Source organism: Elephas maximus, chromosome 4 (genome assembly GCF_024166365.1).
Source record: "Elephas maximus indicus isolate mEleMax1 chromosome 4, mEleMax1 primary haplotype, whole genome shotgun sequence".
Classification (NCBI taxonomy): Eukaryota; Metazoa; Chordata; class Mammalia; order Proboscidea; family Elephantidae; genus Elephas; species Elephas maximus.
The window spans coordinates 133,606,451-133,627,505 of NC_064822.1; the positions used below are offsets into that span (position 1 = coordinate 133,606,451).

Here is a 21,055-nt window from a genome sequence, read left to right on the forward strand (position 1 = left end):
GCAAAAATGAATTAACCAGTAAGCAAAGTACACACCAGGTTATCAAAGATGTGGTGAAAACAGGTGAAATTGTGCACTACAGATTAGTAAGATTAGTAAGTAAGCACAAGTAAGTCTGTGTGTACCTTGCATATTGGGTAATCTGTCCCTGGCAAAAGCCCTCAGGGGAACTAGCTTGGTGTGGGTGGGGGCCAGAAAGAGGCCTATCATTTGGGGTCCAGTGAGCAAAGGAGAGAGTGGTAGTAGATGAGAACAAAACGGCATGCAGAGGTCAGTTGATGGCCTTGAACCCTATGGTAAAGAGTTTGAATACAATTTTAAGAATAATAGAAGTCACTGGAAAATTTTAGTCAGGTGAAAGATATGATCTGATTTTTATTAAAATTTTTTAGATTTATTTCCTTATATGTAATTGTATATAATTACGGGTACCTGATAAGATGTTGCTATGAGTCAGAATCGACTCAAAGGCAACAGTTTTTTTTTTTTTTTTTTTAATAAAGATGTTGTAGAATTAAATGAGATAACGATGCAGGTAAAATACTTTGCACTGACGTATATAATTACGAAATAAAGGTTAGCTGTTATTAGCTACGGTTCTGTTTGTGTAATTTATGTTGTTATTCCAGCTCACCTTCTTTGTTGCTGCTGTTGAATTTAGATGGCGTAATCCCTGCTTTCGCCTGACTTTGCATATGGGGAACAGCAAACATCTAGGGGCGAGTGAGCCAGGGTTAGAGATATCCTCTATGGCCGTGAAACAGGAATACTCATATTTTAGCTAAGATACTCTACAATATGAACTAAGCAGTCATGACTTCTAAGTTCATTAGTTCTGGAACAGAGACTTCCAAGCCTGGCTGCTTATAGTAATCACTGGGAGAATTCTAAAAATTACAGATTCCTGGACTCTGCCTCCGAGGTTTTGATTTCGTAGATCAGGGGTGAGCTATTAAATGTATTTATTGTTGTTGTTAGTTACTGTTGAGTTGATTCTGACTCATAGTGACCCCCTGTGTGCAGAGTAGACTGCTCTATAGGGTTTTCAAAATCTGTTTCCTGAGGTGCCTCTGGGTGGGTTCGAACTGTCAACCTTTGGCTAATAATCGAGTGCTTAACTGTTTGTACAACTCAGAGAGTTAGTAATATATAATATGCACTTTTACAAAGTACCTTAAATGCTAAGCCAAGTTGTTATGTATTGAATTATGTTCCCCCTAAAAATTTGCTGAAATCTTAACCCCCGGACCTGCAAGCTACCAGGCGCTCCTTGGAAGCTATATAGGGTAGTTCTCCTGTGTCCTATAGGGTTGCTATGAGTAGGAATCGACTCGATAGCACCCTTTTATTTTTTTTTACTGGGGCCTGCAAATATGACCCTGTTTTTTTTTAGCAATAGAGATTTTTCTTTTGTTATGTTAATGATGTCATACCAGTGTAGGGTGGATCCTGGACCTAATCACTTCTGCATTATAAAATGACCAGAATAGACACAGAGACACACACACGGGGGAAGACAGGTGCCATGCAAGGATTGTCTACAAACCAAGGGATGCCCAAGAACCAAGGAGTGCCCAGAGCTACCGACAAGGAAAGAATCAGCATGGCTGAGACCCTAATTTGGACTTCTAGCCTTCAGAACTGTAAGAAAATAAATTTCTGTTCTTTAAAGCCACCCACTTGTGATATTTGTGTTACAGCAGCGCTAAGTAACTAAGACAATGTCCATGTGAGGTCCAAGGTTTGGCTGATAGTAAAGAACCCATCAGTGGGCTAGGCTCAGCTGGATGGAGGGGAACAGGGCCGGCTTTCACACAGCAAGCACTGTGAAACAGGCCGACAGGTAGGTTCTGGTATCTGGGAGGCCTGGCAGTGGTCTGCAGACAGATGTCCTGGCTGGCGGGTTAGGATTGTCCAACTGGCAGCAGGCAGGCTGTGAGTGTCCAAGCAGGCAGGTGGTCAGTGCAGGGTTAGAGCAGGTAGCAGTCACCATGTCATGGTAACAGGGGCTCAGAGTCTGGCCTCCATATCATGAAAGGAATGAGAGAGAAAAAGATGGAATTAAAGACCCACAGGAAAAGGGTACAAGCCAAGAAGTCAAGCAGCAACTCAGTTCTTGAACACAGGGTACAATGTAGATAGAGGTTTGGGTTTAAGAGCCTCAGAGCATGGAGCTATTTTGAGTCTGCAGGTGGGAGTTAAGTGTTTGCAGCTGTGTTGCTTGGAGGCTAGGAAAGGGAACCAGGCTGATATACAATTTATAGTACCTAGGAAAAATAATAGAAAAATAAAATGTTAGCACCAGAAGTGACCTTAAAGTTGCTCTAATTTAACTCCTTATTTTATAGGGAAGGTGATGAATACTATTGAAGGCCACCTGTATTTGAGGCATCCGTCAATTGCTTTTTATAAACTGACCCATCTGATCCTCATAGCCACCCTGTGAATTAAATAGTATTTACTTTACAGACGGGTCAGAGAAGTTAAGGAATTTCTTCTGTGTCAGATAGGAAGTCAGTATTTTTGCTCAGATCTGTACTATTTTAAAGCCCTGTGATATTTCTCCTTCATAAAATAACAAGTTATAGCAAAGTTGGGCCTAAAATTCAGCCTTCTCGACTTCCAGGTTTATTCTATTTCCAATATAAGAGAAATGACTGTAATTTTATTTACATGGGTTGACTTAGAAGGAGAGGATCTAAAATGTCAATATCTCCCTTATCTCACTTGATCTGAAACCATGGATTGACTGATAATTTCCACTGGAAGCCTTGGTTTCCTGTGTTTGAGGGTTGCAGAAAATGGATTTATGCTGAAATGAACTCAAACACAGAGGAATGGTTGCATGGATTAAATTGTAACTTTGAGTCTCAGCTGAATTTTCCTATGTATAGTCTCATTCAGGGAAACCAGAGAATGCTCAACTAAAAAAATTAGGGGAGAAAAAAATCAAATAGGAAACTGCTAGCCAACTGTTGTGAAGCTTGTTTTGAAAAAGAGGTGATCTGATGGACTGGGAAGAGGCTAATGACATCCTTGCAGCCCTGCTATCACAGCCCTATTAACCCTGCAGCAGGAGCAGGGAAGACAATGGGAGCACTCGCCAGGATAGAGAAGGAGAAATTTCCAAAGCCACCTGAAAAGCTAAATAATTATAGAGTCACTTGAAAATTAGCCAGAAACATGGCATGAACAAGTCACTTAACACCTTTATTCATCCTGTTTGAATTGCAGATAAAAGCTTTCTCTACGTGCTTTATGGAGACAAAAAAAAAAAAAATACATGTAATTTTTGTTGTAAGATTCTTCCAACTATTCCACAGAGAATTCTATCTAAAGACAATGCATTGTTATTACCACTTCTTTCCTCTTTGTGTCTAGGGAGATTTTGAAAGATATTACAAATGTATCAGATGGATTAGGGATAATATGGTCCCCATTCTCTAGGAGCTCAAAATCTGTAGATATTTACGTGTCTAACATATTACATATTTACAAACCATGTTTCCCCCACTACCTACATATAGAAATGCAGATGAATCTATATCTGTATCTATAGCTATATCATTATCTATATCTATCTACTATCTCTATCTATCATCTGTCTATCTCTATGTAACATAGAAGATGTCATTGTGCAGCATATTTGTGTAAATCACTCTCAGGCTAGTCAACTGAATCTCCTTCTCTGATATGTGTTATGTTATTTGCTTTGCTTTTTTCCCCCTTCCTGCCTGTGCTCATTCTGCAAGCCTTGTCTAAAATTTCTGCATTTATTGAGATGCTATTCTACTTTCAAGGACTTTCTCTAATCTCACCTTGACCTTGTCAAACCTTCTGCTCACTCTGTTTCTTAAATCATTATTGTAGTTATCTATAGAATATAATTTAGTTATTGACAATTCTCTAATTGCTTCATATACCCCATTTCTCTGACTCAGTTTTAAGAGTCTGTAAGAATTTTATTTTATATATAAATTTTGGTATCTTGTTGCACCAAGTACAATTTTAGGCACGCAAAATGTGTTCCTCAATGTTCATTTGCTTCTTCCTTCTCATTGTCTCCCTCCTTTTTCTTCTTTCCTCTCTCTCTTTTTCTTCCTTCTTTCTTTCCTCCCTCCCTCCCTTCCTTCCTTCTATCCTTTTAGACATTTACCCTCAGTAGTCTACTACGTTTTTGATTTTCATTTGACCTAAATTTGTTTAGGAAAACTAAATAGCTCTGATTTTGTAATTGTCTTCTTTTAGTACATGTGGTTAGAAATGGGGGCCTGTCCAAATTCTGGCTTTTATAAATGTATGGAAATTTTCTTTGTGTCTAGTATAAAATTGATTCTTTTGGGAAAAGTACCTATTTTATTTCTATTTCACTTTATCTAGGCCCCAACATCTCTGGAGACCAATCAGTTTCTCACCCAGATCTGCTTCAATAAAGAAGAATTATGGTTCTATTTAGAATAATTGTTGACATGCTTTGCCAATGAAAACACCAGATACAAGATGAATCTCATGAGAAGGTAATGTCATACTGCATTTCACATACTGGTTTTCAAGTGAATACAGTGAAAAGATGCTATAGAACCAACTACTTTAGATCAGATTTTGACAAAAGGCAATTTCATCTTGGACCTCGTCCAAGGTAGTTAGACCTTTTCCGTAAGGGATTTAAATGACTAAAAGCTAGAACGTTACAGCGAGTCTCCAGGACACCTTCCCATAGCACAACTCTGTCCAAGCCCTTGCACAGCCTGCTAGTTCCAGGGACATGCTGCTCCTTCTATCACAGATGCTCCTCTCTCAAGTATGCACTTTCTTTGATTCGCTCAGATGCTCCTATCTCCTCTTTCTTCCACAAATCCTCATTTTTCCGAGTTCTTTGACAGTGTCTACGAAGCACTGAATCTTATACACATCCATTTCTTTAAGCTTCTCTTTCCTTTTAATTTCTAGTTAGACATTTTGCAGCTACTCTACAATTGAGTGACTGTCTTGCTACCACCACTTTTTCCTGGCTTGTTTAGCCTCCATTTTTTTCTATTTAGTAAGTGGTCAAGCAGAGAAAACTCTTGCCATACTCCTATATTTTATTGTATTTGCTTGGCTTATTTTTTTATAGTTTTCTTTTCACCTTAGAATCATACATGAAACCACTTGGGAAAGTATAAAGTGTTTTACAAGCATAGGTAACATTTTTGTACTTGTTATTATAATAAGATATTCAATAGTAAACCTATTTGTTTATTCTCCACTATTTTTGACTTCGACTTATACACTTTTATGTCCTCCTTGTGAATAGTTGAACTCCCATTTTCAGTTGAAAGAAAATATTGAAGAGTCTAATGAAGCACATTTATAACCAAAGCTCATATATGAAGAGATTCTGTCTTATATAGGTTCTGAAATACCGCCTAGGTGAAGATTGTGCTAAGGATGAGGCAAGATAAAAAATTAAGTTCAAATTCTTTCTTGAATGGTAGCTAATATTTCCAGTGTGCACTGAAAATAAAGTAGTTTACCAGTTACTAAGTAGGCTTGAATATGATAGGAAAAAAGTATATATATCTGGGATTGAAGTGCAAGCTCAGGAAGAGAGACGCCTAGGTTAGCTTTCTTGCCTCCTCTGGTCCCCATTTAGGTGCAGCTTGCTTCTGAAGGAAGCAATCAGCAGTGGTTTATGATGCTCAGACATTTCTATGAGGCACGCTTGCCGAAAATCATTGATGTTTCTGCTTTAACTAGATTTAGTTACTTTGGGTTGAAAGCACCGCGCTGCCTGAAATCTCATTTTACTAAACCCACCAGTGAGTAAAACCACTGAGTCCTTCAGGAAAATTCCATTGCACAGTTAGAGGAAACTGTTAATTACAGCTACAATCAGCTCTAAAGCTCTACCTTAAAGGTACAGGAATTCCGCCTGCTCCAGCTGGTCTTTGTATCTAGCCCATGTGGTGCCATTCAAGTGGTGTCATGTGGTTTAGCCTCTTTCGATGTGTTTCCTGGGAATCTATGATTTTTGCTTCCCTGCAAAATGCATTGAAAAGAAGGCCATGAACCTTTCAGGCATCTTGTCTCTTTTCCATTCCTGGGTTTCCAGGCCTCTCCTTCCTGCCCCTCTTTAGCGAAACAGCCAATTCTTAAAAAAGAAATCTAAACTAGCCCTCATTCTCAATTATTTATGAAACTGGCCCCTTTGCATAGAAAATCCAAAGACGAACTGTAGAATTATGGATTATAAAGATTTTTTTTTAATCTTAATGAAAATTAATTTGTTATGAATGGTTCATCATAACATATGCCAAGAAGAGCATGCCAGAAATAACAATCTGAAGGAACACATGGGACCTAACGCTTCTATACTTTTGCAAGAGTAAAAGAGATCATTGAAACAACACATGTCAGATGCTATTACTGTCATATTGTTGAGGCCATCTGTTAAAAACCAAGATCAGGACCTGCTGCGCTCATTGAATTTGCAGCTCTGGAAAGGACAATGTCAAGTGAAATTAAGTTGATTCTGTTAAGAGGGGTATACCTGAGGGATTAAACAACAACGACAACAACAAAACCTCACGTTATTTCTGTAGATGTACGTACAAACATAGCAGTCCTTTTTGGAAAGCACTCAATTTTGCATCATTACACTAGCTATTCAGTTTTTGAAACATAAAATTGCCATACTCGTTTGTATGTTTAGATAGATATTTGAATGTATGCATGTAAAGATGCCATATGTGAATATATACCTGATCAAGTTGGCACTTAGAATACTTAGAGGTTTTCAGAATAAATCAAGGAGGGCTGTAAAAGAATATCTGATAATTTATAAATGAAAAAAACGTGCTGTTCCATTTTGATATTCTGATGAGGCCTGAAAAGTGGAATTTAAGAGTGGTTTTAATGAGACACATGCTTACTTTTGTGCCATTCTGGCTTTTATATTGAAATATCAAGCTGGTTTTATTAAACAATAACTATGTGGGCCTCCCAGTTTCCTATATGTTTCTTTGGGCAGCCTTTCAAGTGTTCCTGCTAACATTTCCATTTGTCTGTATTCTTTGCTTTTTTTTTATTCTCTCCCAATACACCCTCCCCTTACACAAATAACAAAAAAGTTCTCTTTCTCACTCTATTTCCTAACTCTGATCAGGCTCTGTGCACAGGGTTCTTTAGTAAAAGCATATTTGCCTAATTCATTGGTTCTTGGCCAGTGGCCGAATGCATTAGGCAAATTATGGACAATCCTTCAATATTGTTTTCTCATCTATAAAATGTGGCACAGTGGTTAAAAGCTTGGCTGCTAACCAAAAAGGTCGGCAGTTCAAATTCCCCAGTCGCCTCTTGGAAACTGTATAGGGTAGTTCTACTCTCTCCTATAAGGTCACTATGAATCAGAATTGACTCCACAGCAATAAGTTTGTTTGTTTTTTTAATGTTCTTTTCAGCCCTGGTGGCACAGTGATTAAGCTTTTGGCTGCTAACTGAAAGGTAAGTGGTATGAACCCCCCAGCCCCTGGACAGGAGAAAGATGTGGGAGTCTGCTTCCATAAACGATTTACACCCTTAGAAACCCTACAGGGCAGTTCTAGTCAGTCCTATAGGGTCACTATGAGTTGGAATTGACTCGGCAGCAATGGGTTTATATTTTTAACCTCCTTTTCATCTCTAGAAGTCCGCTATCCTAGGAAAGATGAAGTCCTGTATATGTTTATGAAGCAGAAGATGTTTTAACTTTATCTCAGTAGACAATGTACGTTTAATAGATATAGCAACCAACCAACCAATTGCTGGTACATAGATTCTGATTCATGGTGACCCAGTGTGTGCCAGAGTAGAACTGTGCACCTTAAGGTTTCCTTGGCTGTGACCTTTCAGAAATGGATCAGCAGACTTTTCTTTTAAGGCACTTCTGGGTGAGTTTGAACCACCAACTTTTTGGTTAGTAACCAGCCTGTTAAACATTCACACCCCCCAGGGTCTTCTATATATAGCAAAATTACCAAGAAAATCTAAAAGTTTGAATAATAATGCTCGACATAAATCATTAACCACTAAGAGGGAGATCACATTTTCTGGATAGTTTTCTAATTTTCCTTTAGATATACATTTCCACTGTGATTTTTTTTCATTTTATCCCATGTTCCACCACAAATTCATATCTATTTCTTCCCTTCTCTTCCTCCTTCCCTCCTTATCTCTCCCTCCCTCCCGCTTTCTCCCTCCTTTCCTCTCTGTCCGTCCATCCATCTGTCCATCCATCCATCCGTCCATCTATCTACCTACCTATCTACCTACTTACCTACATAGGTAGGAAGCGTAAGCATAAGTTATCCCTGTGGGCAGAACAGAAGTGTGCTCCTCTCTCCAACAGTTTATATATAAATATAAAAATGCTGAATCTGGTTGATTGTTCACCGTCTTGGTTCTACCTACAACTCTCAGGGAACCTATTGCCTACCATTCCAGGCAGTCTTCAGAATTTATTTTAAAGAGATTACACTTGTATACTAATAGATATTGAGGATCAAAATGCTTTATGCCTTGCACTTTGTACTTCCAATAAAGAGGAACCTGTTCATGCATTTGATTGAAATGTCCTCTGAACTTAGTGACATCGTAAGCCAATGATGTATTACGATTCTTCATGGATTGAGAGAGGTTCTCTAACCCCCTGGGAAATTGTAATTGGTTTTTATAGATACTTGATTAAATTGGACAAAAAATTATTGTCTACTATTTTTTTTTTATATGCAAGGTTAAAAAAAAAATTTTTTTTATAGGCTATACAAAATAAAGCTCCTTGCTCTTTAGTATATTATAATTTGGTTTTAAAAAAAGTTAATATTGTACTTCATTGATCCTATGATATGCATTTTAATATCTCTAAAATTGAAATTCTTCTTTCAATTGATGGCTTAACATAGTTTAATTGTCAGCATTTAAAATTTCTTAGTGGTATGTAAAATTATGTGTCTTACAGCTAATATGATGAGATTTAATGAGATACGGTAGCACAAGCAATTTGGGCAATACTGCCTGCTGCTCCATTTGATGAGCACATGCCTGGGGGTGATTGTGGATTAGGAGATGTGAATCTGTAATTCCATAGGTTGATCTCAGTTCCTAGTTCCCACATGCCTCTCATTGAGTGAGCATCTCACCAGGTTAAAAATGATTCTAGATTTAAAGATATGTCATTGTCTTCCAACATACTCCCCAAATACAAACCAGTTACCTCATTTTGAATTCAGTGGAGGAAACGGCAATCTCTGTTCATAGTGGAGGAAACACTGGATTGTTCTAGACTTTCTGAAAGATAATATAAGAACTTCAACTTGACTTCTTTCTAAGAGATTTATATGACTTTTTTTTCATACATCATGACTAGAAGACCATGTAAGGTGTGTATTCACTTTATAGAACAAGACAGGATATGGCATTTTTGTCCTTAACATCAAGACTCTATGAAGACTAAATCATTTTCATGCATTCATGCATTTGAATACATATTGAATACCTATTGTGTGCAAGGTGCCTACTCAGCTTTGGGATAGTAAAATAGGGAGAGACTAAGAGATATTGTTATGAATTTTTCCTCCAATAATTTTTAAATCTAATTTAGAAAACTATATACAAATCTTTAAATGAGCAAATGCTTGCAATTGTTGATATTAAATGAGTTAATATTTTAAAATGTGTTTAGAACAGTGTTTGGGACATTTAAGTACTACATGAAAGTGTTAAAAAAAAAAAAGGAAGAAAGGCAGGAACAGAGGAAGGGAGGAAGGAGGAGAGAGGGAGGGAAGAAGGGAAAGAGAGAAAGAAGAATGGACAAATTATAGTGTAGGATGGTATGTGATAAATGACCTAAGAATGACACCAAAAAAATACTATGAAAATTCAAATAAAGAGATCTCTTCTACCTAAGGATGCTCTTAGAGAGTAGAACTTTTAAACCAGGTCTGTAAGCATTCAAGTGGAGAGATAGAAGAGAGAGTATTCCTGATCTAAAGAATGTCACGAGAAAAGTCCATGTACACTATTTTATGACACTAGAACAAGCTTGTTGGATGTATGTAGGGGCCAGAGGAGTAAGACAAAGACACAGGAGATAAAGGCGATCAATAACACAGCATGTCTTGGGAAGATGTAGGAGGTAATGGGATCCAGAACATGTGCAGAGGGGTGAATTTTAGATTAAAAAAACTAACATCTATTCTTCTGAGCAAGAAGAAAGGGTAGATATGGATGCAGATAGATGAATTGATTTTAGGGGTCAGGAATTTGGAAGTAGAGGGAGTTATGTCTGATAGCTCCTATTTTCTGTCTGAAATAGCAAGAAGGCAAGGCTGTTTGATGATTTGGAAGGGCATGGAGTGTGTGGTGGATGTGGTGAGTGAGCCAGTGAGGATTAGAGTGACGAAGCCTTAGAATAACCACTAAGGGAGGAGAAGACAAAATTGAAGAAAGATAGGAACAACTACAAAAAACTGCTCAGCAACTCAGGAAGCCCATATAAGATTAGAAACCACAACCAGTAGCAGTCTGTGAAGTTGTGAGATTCCTCATTTTGTGGCCCCTTGTCGCTCCTGGTTGCCCCTTTCCTCCCCTTGTTTCCTCGCCCCTTCACTTGTCTCCCCTCCCCTCTTTTCCCCTCATCTCCCCTCCCCTCACCTCCCCTCACTTTCCCTCTGCTTTCCTCTGTTGTTTTCTCTCTTATCAGCCAACATAATAGTTTTTAATACAGTCTATAAACTCTGGTGGTGTAATGGTTAAGTGCTATGGCTGCCAACCAAAAGGTCAGCGGTTCGAATCCACCAGGTGCTTCTTGGAAACTCTATGGGGCAGTTCTACTCTGTCCTACAGAGTCACTATGAGTCGAAATCGACTTGATGGCAGTAGGTTTGGTTTGGTTTTTGTATGTTCCCCAAACCCACTGTTGTCGAGTTGATTCCGACTCATGGTGACCCTATAGCACAGAGTAGAGCTGCCCTGTAGAGTTTCCAAGGAGCACCTGGCAGATTTAAACTGCCAACCTCTTGATTAGCAGCTTAACCACTAAGCCACCAGGGTTTCCTTTTTTATGCTCATGACTCCTAAATTACCTCCAATATAATGCTCTGCCCCAAACTCTATACCCATGTATCGGCTCATATGTGGAGCCCTGGTGGCACAGTGATTAACTGCTTGGCTATTAACCAAAAGACTGGCAGTTCGACCCCACCAGATGCTCCTTGGAAACCCTATGGGGCAGTCCTACTCTGTCGGAATTGACTCAATGGCAACAGGTTTGGTTTTGATTTTTCACGTACCATATAATTTATTTATTTATTATCCATATCCATGTGCAATAAAAGCTGCACGTGATCAGGTATGTTTATCTGCTTTCTTCACTGATGAATCCCAAGTATCTAGTATAGCATCTGGCACATGGTAAGCACTCAATAAACATTTGTTGAATGAATAAAACAATGAGTAAATGAGTGGATGATGATAGAGTACTTGCTATATGTCAGACATTTTGCTAAGTATTCCATAAGTGTTACTTGTTATTTTTATTGTTATTTTTTAGTTGAGGGAGAGGAATGGAGAATGCATTCTGGGCAGGTTTGAGAGGATAGGGAGGAAGGCTTTTAAGTTGGAACAGGTTGGCAAAATGGATTATGACCTTAAAATAAACTCTAGCTGGCTATTGTTTTCCCTATAAGAACTTTCTGGAAGATGGTACCTTTGGGAGAGCATACTTAGGAAATAATTTACCCAGGGATAATTATTACTAGCAGGAAAGAGTCTTTTCCCACCCTGATTCACTCAATGGAGACTACTTTTAAGTAATTATCTTGGTTAAGTTTTATTAATCTTTTGGCACTGAACGCAATGGCGCACTTTATTGGAGGACACTCTTCCCCACTGAGGTTTTAAAACTCTTGGGGGAGCATTTGAATGAGAATAGAATTTGATAGCAGGGTTGATTTAGGAGTGGTTGTTCACATTTTCCTGACTTTTTCTTTTTTTATATCTTGAATGTTTGGGCAATTAGTGAGCTTAAGAGAGAACTGCAAAATTTTAGTTTAGAGAATGTGGGATCTTTTGATTACTTTGAGTGAGTTTTTATGCCTTTTGAATTTTGATGCTTCGTTCCTGTTTTGCCAGTTGCTATAAATCTTGAAATGGCTTATCTGCTGAGATGGACATGAAAGTTTTAGGACAGACCCATGGAGAGAGGAAGACATTTTTTCTTAACCTTATACATTAGCCCTTATGCCACCCCTAGAGAGAACCGCTGTTAGTGGTTTGGTGTATTGTGCGTGTTCTACCGTGAATCATTTAAAAAATTGGATAGACTTCCCTTGGAGCTTGTTCATTGGGCATCAAAACCAGCTCATAGTCCACAGGCCAGTGATGCCTTCTTTGCGCTGTGGACTTGTCTTAGAATCTAATAAAAGCTATAGGTTTCTTTCTCCCAAATCCTCACATGTTATGCACCCATTTTTAGATTTATTATCATTAGTTTCACGGACAACCTGAATCCTATAATGACCTTTGGATTCTAGGTTAAAACCCTTAATGTAAAGAAGAAGGCTCTTTTTCAAAATTTTAAAAACATGATGAATAATAAAAAATTAAAATGTTTTTTTTTAATTAACTTTTATTAAGCTTCAAGTGAACATTTACAAATCCAGCCTGTCACATATAAGTTTACATACATCTTACTCCCTACTCCCATTTGCTCTCCCCCTATTGAGTCAACCCTTTCAGTCTCTCCTTTCGTGACAATTTTGCCAGCTTACCTCTCTCTCTATCCTCCCATCCCCCCTCCAGACAAGAGTTGCCAACACACTCTCAAGTGTCCACCTGATTTAATTAGCTCACTCTTCATCAGCATCTCCCCCCCCCCCCCCGCCCCGACCAGTCCCTTTCATGTCTGATGAGTTGTCTTCGGGGATGGTTCCTGTCCTGTGCCAACAGAAGGTCTGGGGAGCATTGCTGCCTGGATTCCTCTAGTCTCAGTCAGACCATTAAGTATGGTCTTTTTATGAGAATTTGGGGTCTGCATCCCACTGATCTCCTGTTCCCTCAGGAGTTCTCTGTTGTGCTCCCTGTCAGGGCAGTCATCGATTGTGGCCGGGCACCAACTAGTTCTTCTGGTCTCAGGATGATGTAGGTCTCTGGTTCATGTGGCCCTTTCTGCCTCTTGGGCTCTTAGTTGTCGTGTGACCTTGGTGTTCCTCATTTTCCTTTGCTCCAGGTGGGTTGAGACCAATTGATGCATCTTAGATGACCGCTTCTTAGCATTTAAGACCCCAGATGCCACATTTCAAAGTGGGATGCAGAATGTTTTCATAATAGAATTATTTTGCCAATTGACTTAGAAGTCCCCTCAAACCATGTTGCCCAGACCCCCGCCCCTGCTCCGCTGACCTTTGAAGCATTCATTTTATCCCGGAAACTTCTTTGCTTTTGGTCCAGTCCAATTGAGCTGACCTTCCATGTATTGAGTGTTGTCTTTCCCTTCACCCAAAGCAGTTCTTATCTACTGATTAATCAATAAAAAAACCTCTCCCTCCCTCCCTCCCCCCTTCGTAACCACAAAAGTATGTGTTCTTCTCAGTTTTTACTATTTCTCAAGATCTTATAATAGTGGTCTTATACAATATTTGTCCTTTTGCCTCTGACTAATTTTGCTCAGCATAATGCCTTCCAGGTTCCTCCATGTTATGAAATGTTTCACAGATTTGTCACTGTTCTTTATCGATGCGTAGTATTCCATTGTGTGAATATACCACAATTTATTTACCCATTCATCTGTTGATGGACACCTTTGTTGCTTCCAGCTTTTTGCTATTGTAAACAGAGCTGCAATAAACATGGGTGTGCATATATCTGTTTGTGTGAAGGCTCTTGTATCTCTAGGGTATATTCCGAGGAGTGGGATTTCTGGGTTGTATGGTAGTTCTATTTCTAACTGTTTAAGATAACGCCAGATAGATTTCCAAAGTGGTCATACCATTTGACATTCCCACCAGCAGTGTATAAGAGTTCCAATCTCTCCGCAGCCTCTCCAACATTTATTATTTTGTGTTTTTTGGATTAATGCCAGCCTTGTTGGTGTGAGATGGAATCTCATCGTAGTTTTAATTTGCATTTCTCTAATGGCTAATGATCGGGAGCATTTTCTCATGTATCTGTTGGCTGCCTGAATATCTTCTTTAGTGAAATGTGTGTTCATATCCTTTGCCCACTTCTTGATTGGGTTGTTTGTCTTTTTGTGGTTGAGTTTTGACAGAATCATGTAGATTTTAGAGATCAGGCACTGGTCTGAGATGTCATAGCTGAAAATTCTTTCCCAGTCTGTAGGTGGTCTTTTTACTCTTTTGGTGAAGTCTTTAGATGAGCATAGGTGTTTGATTTTTAGGAGCTCCCAGTTATCTGGTTTCTCTTCATCATTTTTGGTAATGTTTTGTATTCTGTTTATGCCTTGTATTAGGGCTCCTAAGGTTGTCCCTATTTTTTCTTCCATGATCTTTATCGTTTTAGTCTTTATGTTTAGGTCTTTGATCCACTTGGAGTTAGTTTTTGTGCATGGTGTGAGGTATGGGTCCTCTTTCATTCTTTTGCAAATGGATATCCAGTTATGCCAGCACCATTTGTTAAAAAGACTGTCTTTTCCCCAATTAACTGACATTGGGCCTTTGTCAAATATCAGCTGCTCATACGTGGATGGATTTATATCTGGGTTCTCAATTCTGTTCCATTGGTCTATGTGCCTGTTGTTGTACCAGTACTAGGCTGTTTTGACTACTGTGGCTGTATAATAGGTTCTGAAATCAGGTAGAGTGAGGCCTCCCACTTTCTTCTTCTTTTTCAGTAATGCTTTGCTTATCCGGGGCTTCTTTCCCTTCCATATGAAATTGGTGATTTGTTTCTCTATCCCCTTAAAATATGACATTGGAATTTGGATCGAAAGTGCATTATATGTATAGATGGCTTTTGGTAGAATAGACATTTTTACTACGTTAAGTCTTCCTATCCATGAGCAAGGTATGTTTTTCCACTTAAGTATGTCCTTTTGAATTTCTTGTAGTAGAGCTTTGTAGTTTTCTTTGTATAGGTCTTTTACATCCTTGGTAAGATTTATTCCTAAGTATTTTATCTTCTTGGGGGCTACTGTGAATGGTATTGATTTGGTTATTTCCTCTTCGGTGTTCTTTTTGTTGATGTAGAGGAATCCAAGTGATTTTTGTATGTTTATTTTATAACCTGAGACTCTGCCAAACTCTTCTATTAGTTTCAGTAGTTTTCTGGAGGATTCCTTAGGGTTTTCTGTGTATAAGATCATGTCATCTGCAAATAGTGATAACTTTACTTCCTCCTTGCCAATCCGGATACCCTTTATTTCTTTGTCTAGCCTAATTGCCCTGGCTAGGACTTGAAGTACGATGTTGAATAAGAGCGGTGATAAAGGGCATCCTTGTCTGGTTCCCATTCTCAAGGGAAATGCTTTCAGGTTCTCTCCATTTAGAGTGATATTGGCTGTTGGCTTTGCATAGGTGCCCTTTATTATGTTGAGGAATTTTCCTTCAATTCCTATTTTGGTAAGACTTTTTATCATAAATGGGTGTTGGACTTTGTCAAATGCCTTTTCTGCATCAATTGATAAGATCATGTGGTTTTTATCTTTTGTTTTATTTATGTGATGGGTTACATTAATGGTTTTTCTGATATTAAACCAGCCTTGCATACCTGGTATAAATCCCACTTGATCATGGTGAATTATTTTTTTGATGTGTTGTTGGATTCTATTGGCTAGAATTTTGTTGAGGATTTTTGCATCTATGTTCATGAGGGATATAGGTCTGTGATTTTCTTTTTTTGTAATGTCTTTACCTGGTTTTGGTATCAGGGAGATGGTGGCTTCATAGAATGAGTTGGGTAGTATTCCGTCCTTTTCTATGCTTTGAAATACCTTCAGTAGTAGTGGTGTTAACTCTTCTCTGAAAGTTTGGTAGAACTCTGCAGTGAAGCCGTCCGGGCCAGGGCTTTTTTTTGTTGGAAGTTTTTTGATTACCGTTTCAATCTCTTTTTTTGTTATGGGTCTATTTAGTTGTTCTACTTCTGAATGTGTTAGTTTAGGTAGGTAGTGTTTTTCCAAGAATTCATCCATTTCTTCTAGGTTTTCAAATTTGTTTGAGTACAATTTTTCGTAATAATCTGAAATGATTCTTTTAATTTCATTTGGTTCTGTTGTGATGTTGTCCTTCTCGTTTCTTATTCGGGTTATTTGTTTCCTTTCCTGTATTTCTTTAGTCAGTCTAGCCAATGGTTTATCAATTTTGTTAATTTTTTCAAAGAACCAGCTTTTGGCTTTGCTAATTCTTTCAATTGTTTTTCTGTTCTCTAATTCATTTAGTTCAGCTCTAATTTTTATTATTTGTTTTCTTCTGGTGTCTGATGGGTTCTTTTGTTGCTTACTTTCTATTTGTTCAAGCTGTCAGGACAGTTCTCTGATTTTGGCTCTTTCTTCTTTTTGTATGTGTGCATTTATCGATATAAATTGGCCTCTGAGCACTGCTTTTGCTGTGTCCCAGAGGTTTTGATAGGAAGTATTTTCATTCTCGTTGCATTCTATGAATTTCCTTATTCCCTTCTTGATGTCTTCTATAACCCAGTCTTTTTTCAGGAGGGTAGTGTTCATTTTCCAAGTATTTGATTTCTTTTCCCTAGTTTTTCTGTTATTGATTTCTAGTTTTATTGCCTTGTGGTCTGAGAAGATGCTTTGTAATATTTCGATGTTTTGGACTCTGCAAAGGTTTGTTTTATGACCTAATATGTGGTCTATTCTAGAGAATGTTCCATGTGCGCTAGAAAAAAAAGTATACTTTGCAGCAGTTGGGTGGAGAGTTCTGTATAAGTCAATGAGGTCAAGTTGGTTGATTGTTGTAAGTAGGTCTTCCGTGTCTCTATTGAGCTTCTTACTGGATGTCCTGTCCTTCTCCGAAAGTGGTGTGTTGAAGTCTCCTACTATAATTGTGGAGGTGTCTATCTCACTTTTCAATTCTGTTAAAATTTGATTTATGTATCTTGCAGCCCTGTCGTTGAGCGCATACATATTTAATATGGTTATGTCTTCCTGATCAATTGTCCCTTTTATCATTATATAGTGTCCTTCTTTATCCTTTGTGGTGGATTTAAGTCTAAAGTCTGTTTTGTCAGAAATTAATATTGCTACTCCTCTTCTTTTTTGCTTATTGTTTGCTTGATATATTTTTTTCCATCCTTTGAGTTTTAGTTTGTTTGTGTCTCTAAGTCTAAGGTGTGTCTCTTGTAGGCAGCATATAGATGGATCGTGTTTCTTTATCCAGTCCGTGACTCTCTGTCTCTTTATTGGTGCATTTAGTCCATTTACATTCAGCGTAATTATAGATAAATAAGTTTTTAGTGCTGTCATTTTGATGCCTTTTCATGTGTGTTGTTGGCCATTTCATTTTTCCACATACTTTTTTGTGCTGAGACGTTTTTCTTAGTAAATTGTGAGATCCTCATTTTCATAGTGTTTGACTTTATGTTAGTTGAGTCGTTACGTTTTTCTTGGCTTTTATCTTGAGTTATGGAGTTGTTATACCTTTTCGTGGTTACCTTATTATTTACCCCTATTTTTCTTAGTAAAAACCTAACTTGTATCGTTCTATATCGCCTTGTATCACTCTCCATCTGGCAGTTCAATGCCTCCTGTATTTAGTCCCTCTTTTTGATTATTGTGATCTTTTACTATTGACTTCCATGATTCCCTGTTATGTGTATTATTTTATTTATTTATTTATTTTAATTAATCTTAATTTGTTTGTTTTTGTGATTTCCCTATTTGAGTTGATATCAGGACGTTCTGTTTTGTGACCTTGTATTGTGCTGGTACCTGATATTTTTGGTTTTCTGACCAAAGAATATCCTTTAATATTTCTTGTAGCTTTGGTTTGGTTTTTGCAAATTCTCTAAACTTGTGTTTATCTGTAAATATCTTAATTTCGCCTTCATATTTCAGAGAGAGTTTTGCTGGCTATATGATCCTTGACTGGCAGTTTTTCTCCTTCAGTGCTCTGTATATGTCGTCCCATTCCCTTCTTGCCTGCATGGTTTTTGCTGAGTAGTCTGAACTTATTCTTATTGTTTCTCCCTTGAAGGAAACCTTTCTTTTCTCCTTGCCTGTTTTTAAAATTTTCTGTTTATCTTTGGTTTTGGCGAGTTTGCTGATAATATGTCTTGGTGTTTTTCTTTTTGGATCAATCTTAAATGGGGTTCGATGAGCATCTTGGATAGATATCCTTTCGTCTTTCATGATGTCAGGGAAGTTTTGTGTCAGGAGTTCTTCAACTATTTTCTCTGTGTTTTCTGTCCGCCCTCCCTGGTCTGGGACTCCAATCACCCGCAAATTATCCTTCTTGATAGAGTCCCACATGATTCTTAGGGTTTCTTCATTTTTTTAAATTCTTTTATCTGATTTTTTTTCAGCTATGTTGGTGTTGATTCCCTGGTCCTCCAGATGTCCCAGTCTGCATTCTAATTGCTCGAGTCTGCTCCTCTGACTTCCTATTGCGTTGTCTAATTCTGTAATTTTACTGTTAATCTTTTGGATTTCTACATGCTGTCTCTCTATGGATTCTTGCAACTTATTAATTTTTCCAGTATGTTCTTGAATAATCTTTTTGAGTTCTTCAACAGTTTTATCAGTGTGTTCCTTGGCCTTTTCTGCAGTTTGCCTTATTTCGTTTGTGATGTCTTGAAGAATTCTGTAAATTAGTTTTTTATATTCTGTATCTGATAATTGCAGGATTGTATCTTCATTTGGGAAAGATTTTGATTCTTTTGTTTGGGGGGTTGTAGAAGCTGTCATCGTCTGCTTCTTTATGTGGTTTGATATGGACTGCTGTCTCCGAGCCATCACTGGGAAACTAGTTTTTCCAGAAAATCCGCTAAAAAAAAAATGCAGTCAGATCCCTATCAGAGTTCTCCCTCTGGTTCAGGCTATTCGGATGTTAATGAAGCCGCCCGGGTAGGGTGGGGGAGGGATCAGAGAGATAGGAGAGCAGCACCTCAGAATATAGCCAGAGTTGCTTGTCTTGCTTGGAATGACTATTATATCTGAGATTTCCGTGGGGCGCGTCGCCTATGTGTGCTGGCTGTGTGGAGATTGCCCCTGGGGGGTCTGGCCCGCTGGAGTCACAGTCAGATCCTCTGCTGTCAGCCCCATGCCCAAGGTTAAGGTTCCCCTACTGGGACGGTGCACTGCCGACTCCAAAATCAGTTGCTGCCTCCCGGGGACTCCCCGACCAGCCAGCCGCGTCGCCGCGCCACTCCCACGAACCGGCTGGGCCCCCCCCCGAGTCAGCTCAGGAGAGTGGAGCAGCTCCCCGCGCCTGCGCCACGACCGCGTGTCCCGGCTGGGACGCCGCTTTCTCCGCTCCAAGACCAGTCACTGCCTCCCGGGGGCTTTTCCCACTGGCTGCGCCGCCACGCTGCCCACGCGAACCGGCTGGGCCCCCCCCCCGGGGTCAGTTCAGGGGGATGGAGCTGCTCCCCGCGCTTATGCCGCACCCGCGCCCCGCCAAAATCCCGGCGGGACGGCTCCCCGGCTGGGACGCTGCTCTCCCCTCTCCAAGACCCGTCACTGCCTCCTGGGGACTTCTCCCACCGGCTGCACCGCCACGCTGCCTGCGCGAACCGGCTGGACCCCCCCGGGGTCAGTTCAGGGGGATGGAGCTGCTCCCCGCGCTTATGCCGCACCCGCGCCCTGCCAAAATCCCGGCGGGACGGCTCCCCGGCTGGGACGCTGCTCTCCCCACTCCAAGACCAGTCACTGCCTCCCAGGGACTTCTCCCACTGGCTGCGCTGCCATGCCGCCTGCGTGAAGTGGCTGGGCCCCCTCCCAGAATGAGTTCGAGGTCTAGGGCTGGGCCCCTTGTTTGTGCTGTCTGCCCCCCTGGACTCTGCCCCAAATCGGGCGCTGAAGGTCACCTGACTGGTATGCTGGCTCCAGGCTCTGAAAACAATCGCTGCCTCCCCGTATTTGTTCGTTCTCCATCTCTAAATCTGTGTTTGTTGTTCAGAGTTCGTAGATTGTTATGTATGTGATCGATTCAGTTGTTTTTCCGAGTCTTTGTTGCAAGAGGGATCTGCGGTAGTGTCCACCTAGTCCACCATCTTGGCCCCGCCTCAAAATGGTTTTTTATAATACATTTTTTCAAAGGTAACTATGGTAAACATTTGTTGCTTTTATCTAACACATTTTCTCCCTTTCTTCTGGTAAAACTACCCAGCCACCTTGTTCCGAGGATGGGCATATGACCCAGGCTGCACCAAGAACGATACCTAAACTTAAAAAAAACTAAAACTTAGAATAGTTAAATATGAAAATTAAAAAGAGACTGCCATTTCACCAAATATGTAAGAATCTATGCGTCTTTGCACCTGAATGAGTGTTTTTTTTTTTTTTTTTTCCACAGTAATCACCTTGGGAGATTTCATTTCAATTATATTGTCATGACTCAAAATATTTTGAGTTTCTGTTCTGGGATTGACTTTAAAACAAATTTATGAGCTATACAAGAAAGTCAGATTATCAGAATGCTTGGTTAAAAGTTACAGAAAACTCCACCCAAATAAAAAAGAAAAAAAAGGGAATTATTATTAGTCCATGTAACTAGAAAGTTTAGAGGGGAGCTCTGTTTTCAAACACAAGGCATGGAGAAAGCCAAACAGTGTCAGTAGGATCTAGTTTCTCTCTCCTTGTCTCTGGTCCCTGCCCTCTTTGTGTTGCTTCCATTCTCAGACAGGCTCTTCTCACCTGGTGGCAAAAGTGACTATAGCAGCTGTAGTCTACATCATTTCACACTCAAGTCCATCAGAAGCAGATAACATCATTTCTGGTAACTCCCAGAAAAATGCTGACACTCTATGCCCACAGTGAAACATCTCTAAGGCAAAGGAAATACAGCTTAGTTCTTGGGGATGTGCTTCCTCCTAGAGTCTTAATTTCTCTCAAAATGTATGGACTGAGAGCAGG

At 39.5% G+C, this 21,055-nt stretch overlaps 1 protein-coding gene across 2 annotated transcripts in view; it reads left to right on the forward strand.

Annotated features, from left to right (window-relative positions):
* TPH2 (tryptophan hydroxylase 2) overlaps positions 1 to 21,055 on the forward strand; it is a 327,850-nt gene that overhangs the window by 179,791 nt on the left and 127,004 nt on the right. For both annotated transcript variants that reach the window (XR_007517278.1, XR_007517279.1), the window contains exon 12: positions 4,381 to 4,517. The gene's annotated coding sequence lies outside the window, so the exon portion shown is untranslated. The remainder of the gene's footprint in view (positions 1 to 4,380; positions 4,518 to 21,055) is intronic.